Here is a 16,032-nt window from a genome sequence, read left to right as displayed (position 1 = left end):
ATCCAGGCACAGTAGAGAATAGGTTCCAACACAAGTTGGCTCTCAAATTAGACAAGTTATTAGTTGGTCAACCCCACAAGTTCTGCAGCTTCATTACCCCAGCACATCTTGCAGGCAGGACAGATTGTAGGTTGAAGGTTTTGTGGCTGGCTTAGTTTGTACCAGTTCCAACAATGGAGTCTCCATATCCTTTACTAGGAGCCTGTGGTGGTTTGAATAGGAATGGCTCCCATAGTCTCATGTGTTTGAATTCTTGGTCCATAGGGAGTAGTGCTGTTAGGAGGGGTGGTCTTATTGGAGGTGGATTTGAAGTGTCATAAGCTCAAACTATTCCCAATGTGGCACATAGTCTCCTTCTATTGCCTGTAGATCAAGATGTAGGACTCTCAGCTACCTCTCCAGCACCATGTCTGCCTGCATGCTACCATGTTTCCATGACAGTAATGTACTAAACCTCTGAACTATAAGACATCCTTATTTAAGTGTTTTCCTTTATAAGAGTTGCCATGGTCATGGTGTTTCTTCACAACAATAGGAATATAAACTAAGACAGAGTCCTCAATAAGGTGATCCTTATAGACTCCTGGGAGTTCCTATTGACTTGGTTTCCACATCGCCCCTTCCCCAGTGCCCTCCAATTCTAGTTGTCTCTCCCTATGCTGTCTCCTTCCATTCCTTTCCCAAACCTATGAACCCATTCCCATACACCCAGTCCACCTGCAAAAAAATCTGTTCTATCTCACCTTCCCAGGGAGATTCTTGTATCCTCCCGTAAGCCCTCCTTATTCCTTAGCCTTTCTGGGTCTATGGATTGTAGCATGATTATCATTTACTTAACAGCAAATATCCACTTATTAGTGAGTATATACCATGTTTATCTTTCTGGGTCTGGGTTACCTCACTCAGGATGATTTTTTTTCTAGTTCTATCCATTTACCTCAAAATTTAATGATGTCATTGTTTTTAACAGCTAAGTAACACTTCATTGTGTTCATGTACCACATTTTTTAAATCCATTTTTTTTGGGAGGGACACCTAAGTTGTTTGCAGTTCTGAGCTTTTATGAATAAAGCCACTATGACCATAATTGAGTAACTATCCTTGTGATAGGATGGCGTGTCCTTTGGGTATATGCCCAAGAGTGGTATAAGTGGGTCTTGAGGTAGATGATTCCCAATTTTCTGAGAAACTACCATGTTGATTTCCACAGTTGCTCAACAAGATTGCATTCCCACCAGTAATGGAGTAGTGACCCCTTTGCTCCACACTTCACAAGCATAAGTTGTCACTTGTGTTATTGATCTTAGTCATTCTGACAGGTGTAAGATGGAATCTAAAAGTAATTTTTATTTATGTTTCTCTGATGGCTAAGGATGTTAAACATTTCTTTGTTTCTCAGCTATTTAAGATTCATCTATTGAGAATTCTTTGTTTATATCTGTGCCCATTTTATATTGGATTATTTGGTTTGTTGATGTCTAGTATCTTGAGTTCTTTCTTTATATATTTTACATATTAGCCCTTATGGAATGGAGTTGGTGAAAGTCTCTTCCCTTTCTGTAGACCGTTATTTTGTTGTAGCAACAGTGTTCTTTGCATTACAGAAGGTTTTCAGTTTCATGAGGTCTTATTTATTAATTGTCCATTTTAATACCTGTTCTATTGGTGTTCTGTTCAGGAAGTTGACTCTTGTACAAATGCATTCAAGGCTATTTACCACTTTCTCTTCTTTCAGGTCCAGTGTATCTGATTTTTGAGATCAGTGTATCTGATCTGAGGTCTTTGATCTACTTGAACTTAAGATTTTGGTAGGTGATAAATATGGATTTGTTTGCATTTTTCTATATGCAGACAGCCAGTTAAACTAGCACCATTTGTAGATGGATTCTTTTTTTCCTCCATTGTGACTTTTTGTCTCCTTTATCAAAAATCAAGTGTTCGTTGATGTGTGGATTTATGTCTGGGTCTTTTATATGATCCCACTGATGAGTGTGCCTGTTTTCTTGTCAATACCATGTGTTTTCTTTTATTATAGCTCTGTAGTATAGCTCGAAACAGGGTGTTGGTACTTCTAGAAGTTGTTTTGTTGTTCAGGATTATTTAAGTTATTTTTGTGTGTGTGTGTGTATATGTGTTTCCATATCAAGCAGAAAATTGTCATTTCAAGTTTTGTAAAGAATTTTGTTGGAGGGCTGGAGAGATGGCTCAGAGGTTAAGAGCATTGCCTGCTCTTCCAAAGGTTTTGAGTTCAATTCCCAGCAACCACATGGTGGCTCACAACCATCTGTAATGAGGTCTGGTGCCCTCTTCTGGCCTGCAGGCACACACAGACAAAATATTGTATACATAATAAATAAATATTAAAAAAGAATTTTGTTGGAATTTTGATGGGGATTGCATTGAATCTGTAGATTGCTTTTCATAAGATTGCCATTTTTACTATGTTGATCCTATTGATCCATGAGCATAGGAAATCTTTCTATCTTCTGTTATCTTCTTCAATTTCTATCTTTTAAAACTTGAAGTTTTTAATCATACAAGTCTTTCTTTTGCTTGAATAAAGTTACTCCAGGATATTTTATGTTATTTGTGGCTGCTATGAAGGGTATTATTTCCTTAATTTCTTTCTCAGTTTGTTTGTCATTTCTATATAAATGGGTTACTGTTTTTTTTTTTTTTTTTTTTTTTTTGTTAATCTTGTAGCCACTTTACTGAAGGGGTTTATCAGCTGTAGGAGTTCCCTGGTGGAATTTTTGGGTCATTTATGTAAACTATCATATCATCTGCAAATAATGATACTTTGACTTATTTTTTTCTAATTTGTATCCTCTTGATCTTTTATTGCTCTAGCTAGTACTTTAAGTATTATATTGAATAGATATGGAGAGAGTGGACAGCCTTGTCTTGCTCCTGATTTTAGTGGAATTGTTTTGAGTTTCTCTTCATTTAGGTTGATGTTGGCTGTCAACTTGCTGTATATTGTCTTTAATATTTTTAGGTGTGGCCCTTGTATCCCTGATCTCTCCAAGTCTTTTATCCTGAAGGGCTGTTGGATTTTGTCAGAGGCTTTTACAGCATCTAATGAGATGATCATGTGCTTTTTTCTTTCAGTTTGTTAATATGGTAAATTACATTGATTTATTTTTATATTCACCCCTGCATCTCTAGGACAAAGTCTACTTGGCCATGGTGGATGACCTTTCTGATGTGTTCTTGGATTTTGTTTGCTAGTATTTTGTTGAATATTTTAACATCTATGCTTATCATGGAAATTGGCCTCTATTTTTTTTTGTGTAATTTGAGAATCAAGATTACTGTGGTCTCATAAAATGAATTTGACAATGTTCTTTCTGTTTCTATTTTGTAGAATGATTTGAAGAGTATTGGCATTAGCTCTTCTTTGAAAGTCGGGTTGAATACTGCACTAAAACCATTTGACTCTGGGCTTTTTTCAGTTGGGAGACTTTTGATGACTGCTTTTATTTCACTAGGGATTATAGTTCTATCTAAATTGTTTATCTGCTATTGATTTAACTTTGGTAAGTAGTACTTATTGAGAAAATTATCCATTTCTTTTATATTTTCTAAATTTGTGGAGTATAGGTTTAAAAGTATAACCTAGTGATTTCTTTGGATATCCTTGGTATCTGTTGTTATATCCACCTTCATTTCTGATTTTGTTAATTTGAATATTCTCTCTTGTCTTTTAGTTAGTTTTGATAAGGGTTTATCTATCTTGTTGATTTTCTCAAAAAAACCCCACCTCTTTGTTTCATCAATTCTTTGTATTGTTCTCTTTATTTCTATTTTATTGATTTCAACTCTCCATTTGATTATTTCTTGCCACTCACTTCTCTTAGTTGTGATTATTATTATTATTATTATTTTGTTCTAGAGCTTTCAGGTGTGTTGTTCAGTTACTAGTATGATATTTCACCATTTTTTAAATGCAGGTACTTAGTATTATGAACTTTGTTTCTAGCACCACTTTCATGGTATCCAGTAAGTTTGGGTATTCTGCATTTATTTTCATTGAATTCTAGAAAGTCTTTAATTTCTTCATTTCTGTTTTGATCCATTTTTCATTCAGGAGAGAGTTGTTCAGTTTTGATGAATTTATAGGCTTTCTGTTGTTTCTGTTATTGAAATCTAGCTTTCACCCATGGTGGTCTGATAGGAAACTGGGGGTGTCTTAGTTAGGATTTCTATTGCTGTGAAGAGACACCATGACCACAGTAACTATTATAAAGGAAAAACATTTAACTGGGATGGTTTACATTTTGAGATCTTTAGTCCATTATCATCATGGTGTGACATGGTGGTGTTAAGGCAGACATGGTGCTAAAGAAGTAGTCGTGTGTCATAAATCTTGACTTGCAGGCAACAGGAAGTGGTTTTTCTCACTGGGTATGGCTTGAGTATGCATAAGACCTCAAAGCTCACTTCTACAGTGACTCACTTCCTCCAAAACACCTAATTCAACAAGGTCAGACCTGATAGTAGTGCCACCCCCTTTGGGGACCATTTTCTTTCAAGCCACCACAGGGGATTATTTCAATTTTCTTGTACCTGTTGAGACTTGCTTTGTGATTGATTACGTGATCATTTGGGGGAAAGTTTCATGAGGTGATGAAAGAAAGAAAATTTTTTCCAGAAAACCTGCCAATTTTACTTATAAATAAAACTAATTCTTTTTATTTATTTATTAAAAATTTCCACCTCCTCCCATCCTCCCATTTCCCTCCCACTCCCCCCACTCCCTCTCCCCTTTGCTTTCCAGTCCTAAGAGAAGTCAGGGTGCCCTGCCCTGTGGGAAGTCCCCCCATCCAGGTCTAGGAAGGTGTGCATCCAAACAGTCTAGGCTCTCAAAAAGCCAGTACGTGCAGTAGAATCAAAAGCCGGTGTCATTATCATTGGCTTCTCAGTCTGCCCTCATTGTCAGCCACATTCAGAGAGTCCGGTTTGATCACATGCTTGTTCAGTTCTAGTCCAGCTGGCCTTGGTGAGCTCCCATTTGATCAGTCCCACCATCTCCATGGGTGGAAAGGAATATTCTTTAGCATTTGAGCAAAATGTTCCGTAGATATCTGTTAGATGCACTGGATTTTTAACATCTATTAGCTTCAGTATTTCTCTCTTTAGTTTTTGGGTGGATGATAAGCCCATTGGTGAAAGTCAGGTATTGAAGTGAGAGGGTCAATATGTGATTTAAACTTTAATAAGTTATCTTTTACAAATGTGGGTGCCCTTGTATTTGGGGCATAGATGTTAATAATTGAAAGATCATTTTGGTAAATTTTTCCTTTGATGAGTAATAAATGTCCTTCCCCATCTCTTTTGATTAATTTTGGCTTGAAGTCTATTCTGTTAGATACTTGAATGGCTGTACCAGCTTGTTTCTTAGGTTCATTTGTTTGAAAAATCTTTTTCCAACCCTTTATGCTGAGGTAATATCTTTTTACTGGGCAATTGAATTCATTGGTATTGAGAGAAATCAATGACATAACTGCTAATTCTTGTTATTTTGTTCTTCTTGTTGTTGGTTATTTATATGTGTTACTCCTTTCTTTTGGTTTGATGTATGAGATTATTTATTTCCTGTGTTTTTGTGGGTGTAGTTAACCTCCTTGGGTTGAAGTTTTCCTTCTAGTACCCTCTGTAGAACTGAATTTGTGGATAAATACTGTTTAGATTTGATTTTTATAATGGAATATCTTGTTTTCTCCTTTGGTGAAAGTTTTGCTGGGTATAGTAGTTTGGGCTGGCATCTACCACAGGGTCTTTTAGAGTATGCAGGACATCTGTCTAGACCCTTCTGATTAAATTTTAGAGTCTCTACTGAGAAATCTCGTATAGTTCTAAAAAGACTACTTTTATTTGTTACTTGATATTTTTCCCATTCAGCCTTTAGTATTCTTTCTTTGTTCTATATGTTTTGTGTTTTGATTATTACATGTTGAGGGTACATTCTTTACTGGTCCAATCTAATTTGTACTCTGATAGGCATCTCCTTTTTTAGGTTAGGAAAATTTTCTTCTATGATTTTGTTGAATATATTTTCTGGTTTTTTGAGCTGGGATTCTTCTCCTGCTTCTATTCCTATTATGCTTAGGCTTTGTCTTTTCATAGTGTCCCAGATTTGCTGGATGTTTCATATTAGAATTTATTTTAGATTTAACATTTTCTTTAACCAATGTATCTATTTCTTCTATCATATCTTCAACATCTAAGATTCTTACTTCCACTTTTTATATTCTGTTGGTGATGCTTGCCTCTTGTAATTCTTCTTTGCTTACATAGATCTTTTTAATATAATTCCCTCAATTTGTGGTTTCTTTATTGGTTTTATTTCCATTTTCAGGTCTTGAACAGTTTTACTACTTCAATAGTTTGTTCATTTTTTGGCTTTTTTTTTAAAAAGGGATTTATTCAGTTCTTTAAATCATTTTCATAAAGTTGATTTAAGGCCCTTTTCTTGTGTTTCAGCTGTGTTGGAATATTCAGAGTTTCCTGTAGTAGCTGGGCTCTAGTGGTGACATTTTGCCTTGACTGTTGTTAACTGTGTTCTTATGTTGGCATCTAGGCATCTGGATTTGGGATGATTATATGTCTAGGTGCCAATTTTTGAGTTTGTCTTTGTTGGATGGGTGTTCCTTGGTTTCTGTTTCCTCTCTGGTTTTTGGATTTTGTGGCCTCTGATTGAGCAGGGAGTCTTCATTTGAGTTGGGGTCTGGGACACAGTGCTTTAGAAAGAGAGGGCATCTGGAGTAGGGTAGAGGGGCACCAAGAAAATGAGGGAGAATCATAATTGGACAGTCTACCTTGGTTTCTGGTGGCTGGTGTGGCCTCAGGCAGTCAGTAAGGCCTCTTGTCATAACTTCTTTTTAGAAAACTATTTGGTATTATATTATTTGTGTTTGAGGGTGGGGCATGGGACTTGCATGTCACAGTGTGAGTGTGAAAGTCAGCAGGACAACTATGTGGATTACTTTTCCTTTTCTGCCTTTATCTGAACTGGGAACTGGGCTTGGGTCTTCAGATTTACACCGCACAGAGTGGCAAGTTCTTTTACCTGCTGAGCCATCTCACTAGCCCAAGTTATAACTTCTCACAAGAGAATAACCCTAGCATTATCACATTTAGCAAGAATAGACATTGTCTGTGGATGAACAAACCACATAGAAAATTTTTGGCTTAGAGAGGAGCAATGGGTATGCTAGAGGTGTTTAAATTGCTAAAGGCCTCACTGAATAAAAATGTAGGTCAAAGAGTAAACTGAGATTAAGACTAATTTCAACACTGAATGTACAAGGCCCTATATCATAGAAACTTTGTTTACACACTGGTTCTGCTATTCTCAACAGTTAAGTCTAGATGTATGAATTACTGGATTTGTGCCCCCTCACCACCCATACCCAGTCTTCAGGAACAGACATGCTGGTGACATAAAACATTAAGAAGTTCTAATTAAAAGGAGCTGTAAATAATCATATTAAAGGAAAATTTTTTACAAACATTAGGTGTGGTGGTACATGTCTTTAATCCCAGCACTCTGGAGGCAGAGACAAGTGGATCTCTGTGAGTTCAAGGCCAGCCTACAAAGCGAGTTCTAGGACAACTAGTGCTGCTGCAGAGAAAAACTGTTTCAGAAAACAAAACAAAACAAGTAAAAAATGTATATTCTATATGTTTTGATTTTGTTTGTGGAGTTTTCTTTTGCTGATGACCCAACCTTGGCCAAGTGCACACTACGCATGTGATCTATTACCTACCTACATCCCCTGTTTGGGCTTTTTTCCACTCCCACTTTCCTTTCCTCTCACCTTTCTCCTCCCTTCCCTTTCCATCACCTCCCTTATCCCTTCTTTTCTCCTCTCTTTTCCTTCACCTTCTCCACTTCCCTGACCCTTCATCTCTCCTCTCTCAGTGCTCTGTAGAACAGTTTGGTGAGCACTGACATTTTTTTCTACATTTTGTCTTTCTTTTTTTCCCAGTGTATATTTCTGGCTTATTTATAAAAAATCATGTGTTTCTAGGTGTGTGGATTTATGTCTGAGTCTTCAGTTTGATTCCATTAACCAATATGTCTATTTTTGTGCTAATGCTAATACCATGTCTTGTAGTACAACTTGAATTGGGGGATGATGACACTTCCTGCAGTTATTTTATAACTCAGGATTGTTTCAGTTATCCGTTTTGGTGTTTTTTTTCCTATGAACCTGAAATTTGTCTTTTCAATATTTGTGGAGAATTGTTTTGGAATTTCGATGGAATTTTGAATCTGTAGATTGCTTTGGGAGGATGGCCATTTTTATTATTTTAATCCTACTGATCCATGAGCATGGAGCTATTCCATCTTCTGATATCTTCTTCAATTTCTTTCTTCAATGTTTTAAAATTTTTATCATATAAGTCTTTTGTTTTCTTGGTTAGAATTTCTCCAAGAACTCCTTCCTTCCCTTCCTCCCTACTTTCCTCTCTCTTTCCCTCCCTCTGTCTCTGCAGCTATTGTGAAAGGTATTATGTCTCTGATGTCTTTCTTAGTCATTTGTATATAGAAAGGCTACTTATTCTTGTTTGTTAATATTGCATTCTATCCTGCTACTTTACTGAAAGTATTTATCAGCTGTTCAAGCTTCTTGGTGGTGTGTTTAAGGTCATTTATGTATATAATCATATCATCTGCAATACTTTGACTTCTCTTCCTTTGTATCTCCTTCACCCCCTTTAGTTGTCTTATTGGTCTAATTAAGACTTCAAGTACTGTATGGAATATGTATGTAAGTGTGGACAAACTTGTTTTATTCCTGATTTTAATGGAAATGTTTTTAATTTCTCTCCATTTAGGTTGATGTTACCTGTAGAATTGCAGTAAATTGTCCTCATTATGCTAAGATAGATCTGGTCTCTCCAGAATTTATCATGAAGGGGTGTTGTATTTTGTCAAAGGCCTTTTCTAAAGGTATATTGAGATAATTATGTGGGTTTTGCTTTCAGTTTGTTGGTGGGGTACATTACATTTATTATTTCATGTATATTGGACCAACCTTCCATTTTTGGAGTCAAACCTACTCGATCATGGTGAATGATTTTTTTTTTTTTTGGTTTTACGAGACAGGGTTTCCCTGTAGTTTCTAGAGCCTGTCCTGGAGCTAGCTCTTGTAGACCAGGCTGGCCTCGAACTCAGAGATCCGCCTGCCTCTGCCTCCCAAGTGCTGGGATTAAAGGATTTTTTGATATATTCTTTTCTTCAGTTTGAAAGTATTTTTTAAATTGTTTTTTTGAGCTATATATTTTTCTCTGCACCTCTCCCTTCCTGTTTCCCCTTCTGCCCTCTCCTATGATTCCTATGCTCCCAATTTACTCAGGAGATCTTGTCTTTTTCTACTTAGCATGTAGATTAGTTCCATGTATGTCTCTCTTAGGGTCCTCTTTGTTGTCTAGGTTCTCAGGGATTGTGACTTGTAGGCTGGTTTTCTTTGGTTTATGTCTAAAAGCCACTTATAAGTAAGTACATATGATATTTGTCTTTCTGGATCTGGGTTACCTCACTCAATATAATGTTTTCTGGATACATCCATTTGCATAAAGATTTCAAGATGCCATTTTTTCTGCTGTGTAGTACTCCCCTGTGCAAACGAACCACATTTTCCTTATATATTCTTCAGTCATGGGGCATTTAGGTTGTTTCCAGATCCTGGGTATGACAAATAATGCTGCTATGGACATAATTGAGCACATGTCCTTGGGTTATGATTGAACATACTTTTGGTATATACCCCAAACAATTTGAAAATGTTTTATTGAGAATTTTTGCATCTATAAGAAAAATTGATCTGTAATTTATAGATGAAGACTGTTAGTTTGTTTTCCAACTGCCCAGACCTGGTTAATCACACAGAAACTATATTAATCCCAACACTGTTCTTCCAATGACTCAGGCATATTTCTAGCTAGCTCTTACATCTTGAATTAACCCATTTCTATTAATCTGTGTACTGCCATGAGGTTGTGGCTTATCAGAAAGGTTGCAGTGGTATCTGTCTCCTTTGGCAGCTACATGGACTCTCTTTGACTCCACCTACTCTCTCTCTATATATCTCTGTTCAGATTTCCTGCCTGGTTTTATTCTGCCCTGTCATAGGCTGAAGAAGCTTCTTTATTAACCAATGGTAATGGAAAATATTCACAGCATCAGAGGGGAATCCCACATCATCTCTACTTTTCTGTCTAAATAAAAAGGAAGGTTTTCACTTTAATATAATAAAATTACATATAACATAAAAAGGTATCAAGCAAGAATTACAATTTCTTTGTGAGTCTAAAGTTTCACATCTAATTTATCTTTTATCTAAAGAAAATCATAGCTATAACTATCTGTCTTCAACTCTTCAAAGACCGCAGAAGGATATAATATTATCTAAGTAAACAGGAAACGCATTGTAAGCAACTTCTAAAACTTTAGAATTGACAGGGACATCTTGCTGCCTTCAGACATGTCTCATTATTATTATTATTATTATTTTTTTGGTTTTTCGAGACAGGGTTTCCCTGTAGTTTCTAGAGCCTGTCCTGGAACTAGCTCTTGTAGACCAGGCTGGCCTCGAACTCAGAGATCCACCTGCCTCTGCCTCCCGAGTGCTGGGATTAAAGGCGTGCGCCACCACCGCCCGGTGACATGTCTCATTATTGAGATAAGTCTAAGTTCTTACAACATTTTAAATGCCATATTCTGTATATAGGTCTTTGGAGTGCTGAAAATTATTTATCTAACTGAAATGCATCTCTATATACCTAGAAAACCTAACTAACCTAATTAAAAGTTTGGCTATTATAAATGATTATTAATCTGTAATTTTAACTATACATTATATTTTTAAATGAGCTGTATAAACAGAATACCTTAAAATAAGTAGAAATACATATATACACAGTATAGCAAATCAACTTTAAAATTATATCACTAGTCCAAAGTCCGTAACAATGCAAAACGTTCCTCTCTAGATTATATCTCCCTTTAAATGAAAACAAACATAAACAATCATTTTGAGAATTTGGGCATAGTTTTCTCTAAACTGCTTCTTACTGCTTATTGAGCAAAGTATTTTTAGGGTTCATGGAGACCTTTTTTGGGGGTCTTGTTCCATAAAACCACATTAGCCTGGAAAAAATCCACAGGTTCCCATCCTCTGTGGAAAGAAAAGCAGACCCTCTTTTCCAAAGCAACATATCCTTAGACCCAAATTTTGAAGTCAAGATACCTTTAAAATATATACGTTGGTTTAGCTTAGCAGGTCCCAGAATCAAACGTCAAAAAATTCAAAGAAAAGCCGGGCGGTGGTAGCGCACGCCTTTAATCCCAGCACTCGGGAGGCAGAGGCAGGCGGATCTCTGTGAGTTCGAGGCCAGCCTGGTCTACAAGAACTAGTTCCAGGACAGGCTCTAAAAAAGCTGCAGAGAAACCCTGTCTCGAAAAACCAAAAAAAGAAAAAAAAATCAAAGAAAACACAATAATATGCATAATCCAGACTCTTCGTGTATTTCCCATCTTTACATGACTTATTTTTACTCCTTTAATCTATGAATGTCTGTACTCTTTTATATTACTTTTACTGTCTCTTTAAAGACTTTGTTTTATTTTTAAAACTATTTTTTTCCTTTTATAACTGTCTAGACTCTTTTACTTCTCTCCCTCAGGGCTATGTATGTTTTTTAAACATTCTGTGACCCGCTCAGAGGTTTATTTTTGTTGGACTCTGTGCTTATTGTGTATCTGTAATCATTTTCTGGTCAGGAGCACCTTTTTAAAAAATGCTAAGCAGGTGTGACTAGAACCAACTCCACAGCCCTACCTGTTTGCTCTGCCCAGTCTAACATGGTGAAGGTATGTTCACTGCCTCTGTAAGCCATGCTTACTACCCCACCTGCAAGAACATAGCTGGTCTATGTCACTATTAAGCAACTAGTAGCATGCTGCTCACAAACAACATTTAGGTGCAGGACTCTTGAAAACTCAAGAGCTGTTCATGCTGCCAACATGAACCAGGAAGCCAGCTTTTAAAGAAGTTGCACCTCTTTGCTTTCAGCAATCAGAGTCTATCTGAAAAAAATGCGGCATGAAGAAGCTGTGCTTGGCTCTGGTTTTTTGGGGTCTAGAAGCCCGCTTTTTTCTTTTTTAAAAGCTTTTTTAGGTCTTATGTGGATCAGTGCCCCAGACAGTGGCTGCCATTTGAAGAGTGAGGCCCAGCACCAAGGGAGGAGGGAAGGGTCACTGAGAGCGGGAGTGCAGGGACTCCGCAAGGGAGTGACCCAAGCAGCGACAATTCAGGTGTTCCAGCTGGCCAGCAAAGGGGATGGTGATGGCGGGACATGGACCAGCTAGGGTGAGAACCAGCCCAACTGTGGGCTCTGTAAGCCTGTGTGCAGTGTCCAACTAGCTCATTTGGTAGAGCATGAGACTCTCAATCTCAGGGTCATGGGTTCATGACCCACGTTGGGTGCCATTTTGTAAATGGAGACTGCTCATTCATTCCTGGCCACACAGAAACTACACTAATTATAATACTCCTTTCCAATAGCTTAGGCACATTCATGGCTAACTCTATATCTTAAATTAACCCATTTTTATAATTCATGTATCAGCATGAGGTTGGGACCTAGCAGTAATGTTCCAGTGTTGGCATCTTTCTCTTTCAGCAGCTACATGGCATCTTCTTGACTCTGCCTACTCTCTCTATATTTTTCCAGTTTGGCTATATTCTGCTCTGCCATAGGCCAAAGCAGTTTTATTCACTAACCAATAAGAACAACACATATACAGAAGGATATCTCATATTAGTAATTCTCTTCCTTTGTTGATCATTATATGGTTTGGGTATCAGGCGACTGTGTCTTCATAAAAAGAATTAGGCAATGTTACTTCTGTTTCTATTTTTTTCCTCATATTTTTATTAAAAATTTCCATCTCCTCCCCTCTTCCTCCCCCTTCCCTCCCCTCCCTTCCACCTATACCCCTACTCCCTCCCTCTCCAGGGCAAAGAGCCATCAGGGTTCCCTTCACTATGTTAAGGCCAAGGTCCTCCCAACTCCCCCTAAGTCCAGGAAGGTGAGCAACCAAACTGACAAGGCTCACAGTGAGCCCGTCCATGCTGTAGAGATCAAGCTCATTGCCGTTGTCCTTGGTTTCTCAGTTCTCCTCCACCGTCAGCCACATTCAGAGAGTCCGGTTTGGTCGCCTGTTCCATCAGTCCCATTCCAACTGGACTTAGTGATCTCCCATTAGTTCTGTCCCACCATCTCAATGGGTGAATGCATCCCTCACGGTCCTGACTTCCTTGCTCATGATCTCCCTCCTTTTGCTCCTCATCAGGACCTTGGGAGCTCAGTCCAGTGCTCCAATGTGGGGCTCTGTCATTTCTCCATCCATCGCCAGGTGAAGGTTCTATGGTGATATGCAAGATATTCATGAGTATGGCAATAGGATCTGGACATTTCTGGCTCCCTCTCCTCAGCTGCCCAAGGAAGTAGCTGGGGGCATTCTCCTGGACACCTGGGAACCCCTCTAGAGTCAAGTCTCTGCCAACCCTAGAATGGCTCCCTTAATTAAGATATATAATTCCCTGTTCCCACATCCACCCTTCCTATATTCCAACCATCCTATTCCCCCAAGCTCTCCCTATCCTCCACTTCACACTTTTCTCTCCCCATCCCCCCATTCCCCCATCCCACCCCACCCCCAAGTTCCCATTTTTTGCCCAGCAATCTTGTCTACTTTCAGTATCCAGGAGGATAACTATATGTTTTTCTTTGGATTTACCTTCTTATTTAGCTTTTCTATGATAATGAATTATAGGCTCGATGTCCTTTAGTTACGGCTAGAAACCAATTATGAGTGAGTACATCCCATGTTCATCTTTTTGGGCCTGGGTTACCTCACTCAGGATGGTGTTTTCTATTTCCATCCATTTGCATGCAAAATTCAAGATGTCATTGTTTTTTTTACCACTGAGTAGTACTCTAATATGTATATATTCCACACTTTCTTCATCCATTCTTCCACTGAAGGGCATCTAGGTTGTTTCCAGGTTCTGGTTATTACAAATAATGCTGCTATAAACATAGTTGAACAAATGCTTTTGTAATATAATTGGGCATCTCTTGGGTAAATTCCCAAGAGTGGAATTGCTGGGTCCTGGGGTAGGTTGATCCCGAATTTCTGAGAAACCGCCACACTGCTTTCCAAAGTGGTTGCACAAGTTTGCATTCCCACCAGCAATGGATGAGTGTACCCCTTACCCCACAACCTCTCCAGCAAAGGCTATCATTGGTGTTTTTGATTTTAGCCAATCTGACAGGAGTAAGATGGTATCTCAAAGTTGTTTTGATTTGCATTTCACTGATAGCTAAGGAGGTTGAGCATGCCCTTAAGTGTCTTTTGGCCATTCGAACTTCTGTTGAGAATTCTCTGTTCAGTTCAGTGCTCCATTTTTTAATTGGGTTAATTAGCATTTTAAAGTCTAGTCTCTTGAGTTCCTTATATATTTTGGAGATCAGACCTTTGTCTGTTGCGAGGTTAATGAAGATCTTTTCCCAGTCAGTAGGCTGCCTTTTTGTCTTAGTGACAGTGTCCTTTGCTTTACAGAAACTGCTCAGCTTCAGGAGGTTCTATTTATTCAATGTTGCCCTTAATGTCTGTGCTGCTGGGGCTACACGTAGGAAGCAGTCTCCTGTGCCCAAATGTTGTAGAGTACTTCCCACTTTCTCCTCTAACAGGTTCAGTGTGTTCAGATTGATATTGAGGTCTTTAATCCATTTGGACTTGAGTTTTGTGCATGGTGATAGATATGGATCTACTTTCATTCTTCTACAGGTTTACATCCAGTTATGCCTGCACCATTTGTTGAAGATGCTTTCTTTCTTCCATCGTGTACTTTTAGCTCCTTTATTGAAAATCAGGTGTTCATAGGTTTGTGGGTTAAGATCCGGGTCTTCTATTTGATTCCATTGGTCGACTTCTCTGTTTTTATGCCAGTACCAGGCTGTTTTCAATACTGTAGCTGTGTAATAGAGTTTGAAGTCAGGGATGGTAATGCCTCCAGAAGTTCCTTTATTGTATAAGATGGTTTTGGCTATCCTGGATTTCTTGTTCTTCCATATAAAGTTGGTTATTGTCTTCTCAAGATCTGTGAAGAATTTTGATGGGACCTTTAAGGGGATTGCATTAAATCTATAGATTGCCTTTGGTAGAATTGCCATTTTTACTTTGTTGATCCTCCCAATCCAAGAGCAAGGGAGATCTTCCATTTTCTGGTATCCTCTTCAATTTCTTTCTTCAAAGACTTAAAGTTCTTGTCAAATAGATCTTTCACTTCCTTGGTTAGAGTTACCCCAAGATATTTTATGCTATTTGTGGCTATCGTGAAAGGTGACGCTTCTCTGATTTCTTTCTCTGCTTCCTTATCCTTTGTATATAGGAGGGCAACTGATTTTTTGGAGTTGATCTTGTATCCGGTCACGTTACTAAAGGAGTTTATCAGCTGTAGGAGTTTTTTGGTGGTGTTTTTGGGGTCACTTATGTACACTATCATCATCTGCAAATAACGAAAGTTTAACTTCTTCCTTTCCAATTCGAATCCCCTTGATCCCCTTGTCTGTTTCTATTTTTTCAGAATAATTTGAGGAGTATTGGCATCAATTCTTCTTTGAAGGTTTGGTAGAATTCTGCACTGAATCCATCTGGTCCTCAGCTCTCTTTTTGGTTTGGAGACAGTTAATTAGTGCCTCTATTTCACTATGGTTTCTAGGTATGTTTAAATTGCTTATTATGATCTTGATTTAGCTTTAGTAGGTGATATTTATTATAAAAATTTTCCATTTTAAAAAAGTTTCCAATTTGGTGGAGTACAGATTTGTAAAGTATGTCCTACGGCTCTCTGAATTTCTTTAATGACTATTTTTTTATATTACTCTCTTCTAGTTTTATTAATTTGGACCTTCTCTCTTTGTTGTTTAGTTAATTTGCTTAAGGGTTTG

This window comes from Arvicola amphibius, chromosome 2, assembly GCF_903992535.2.
Source record: "Arvicola amphibius chromosome 2, mArvAmp1.2, whole genome shotgun sequence".
In the NCBI taxonomy this organism is placed as follows: Eukaryota; Metazoa; Chordata; class Mammalia; order Rodentia; family Cricetidae; genus Arvicola; species Arvicola amphibius.
Note: the sequence above shows the minus strand (reverse complement) of the source record.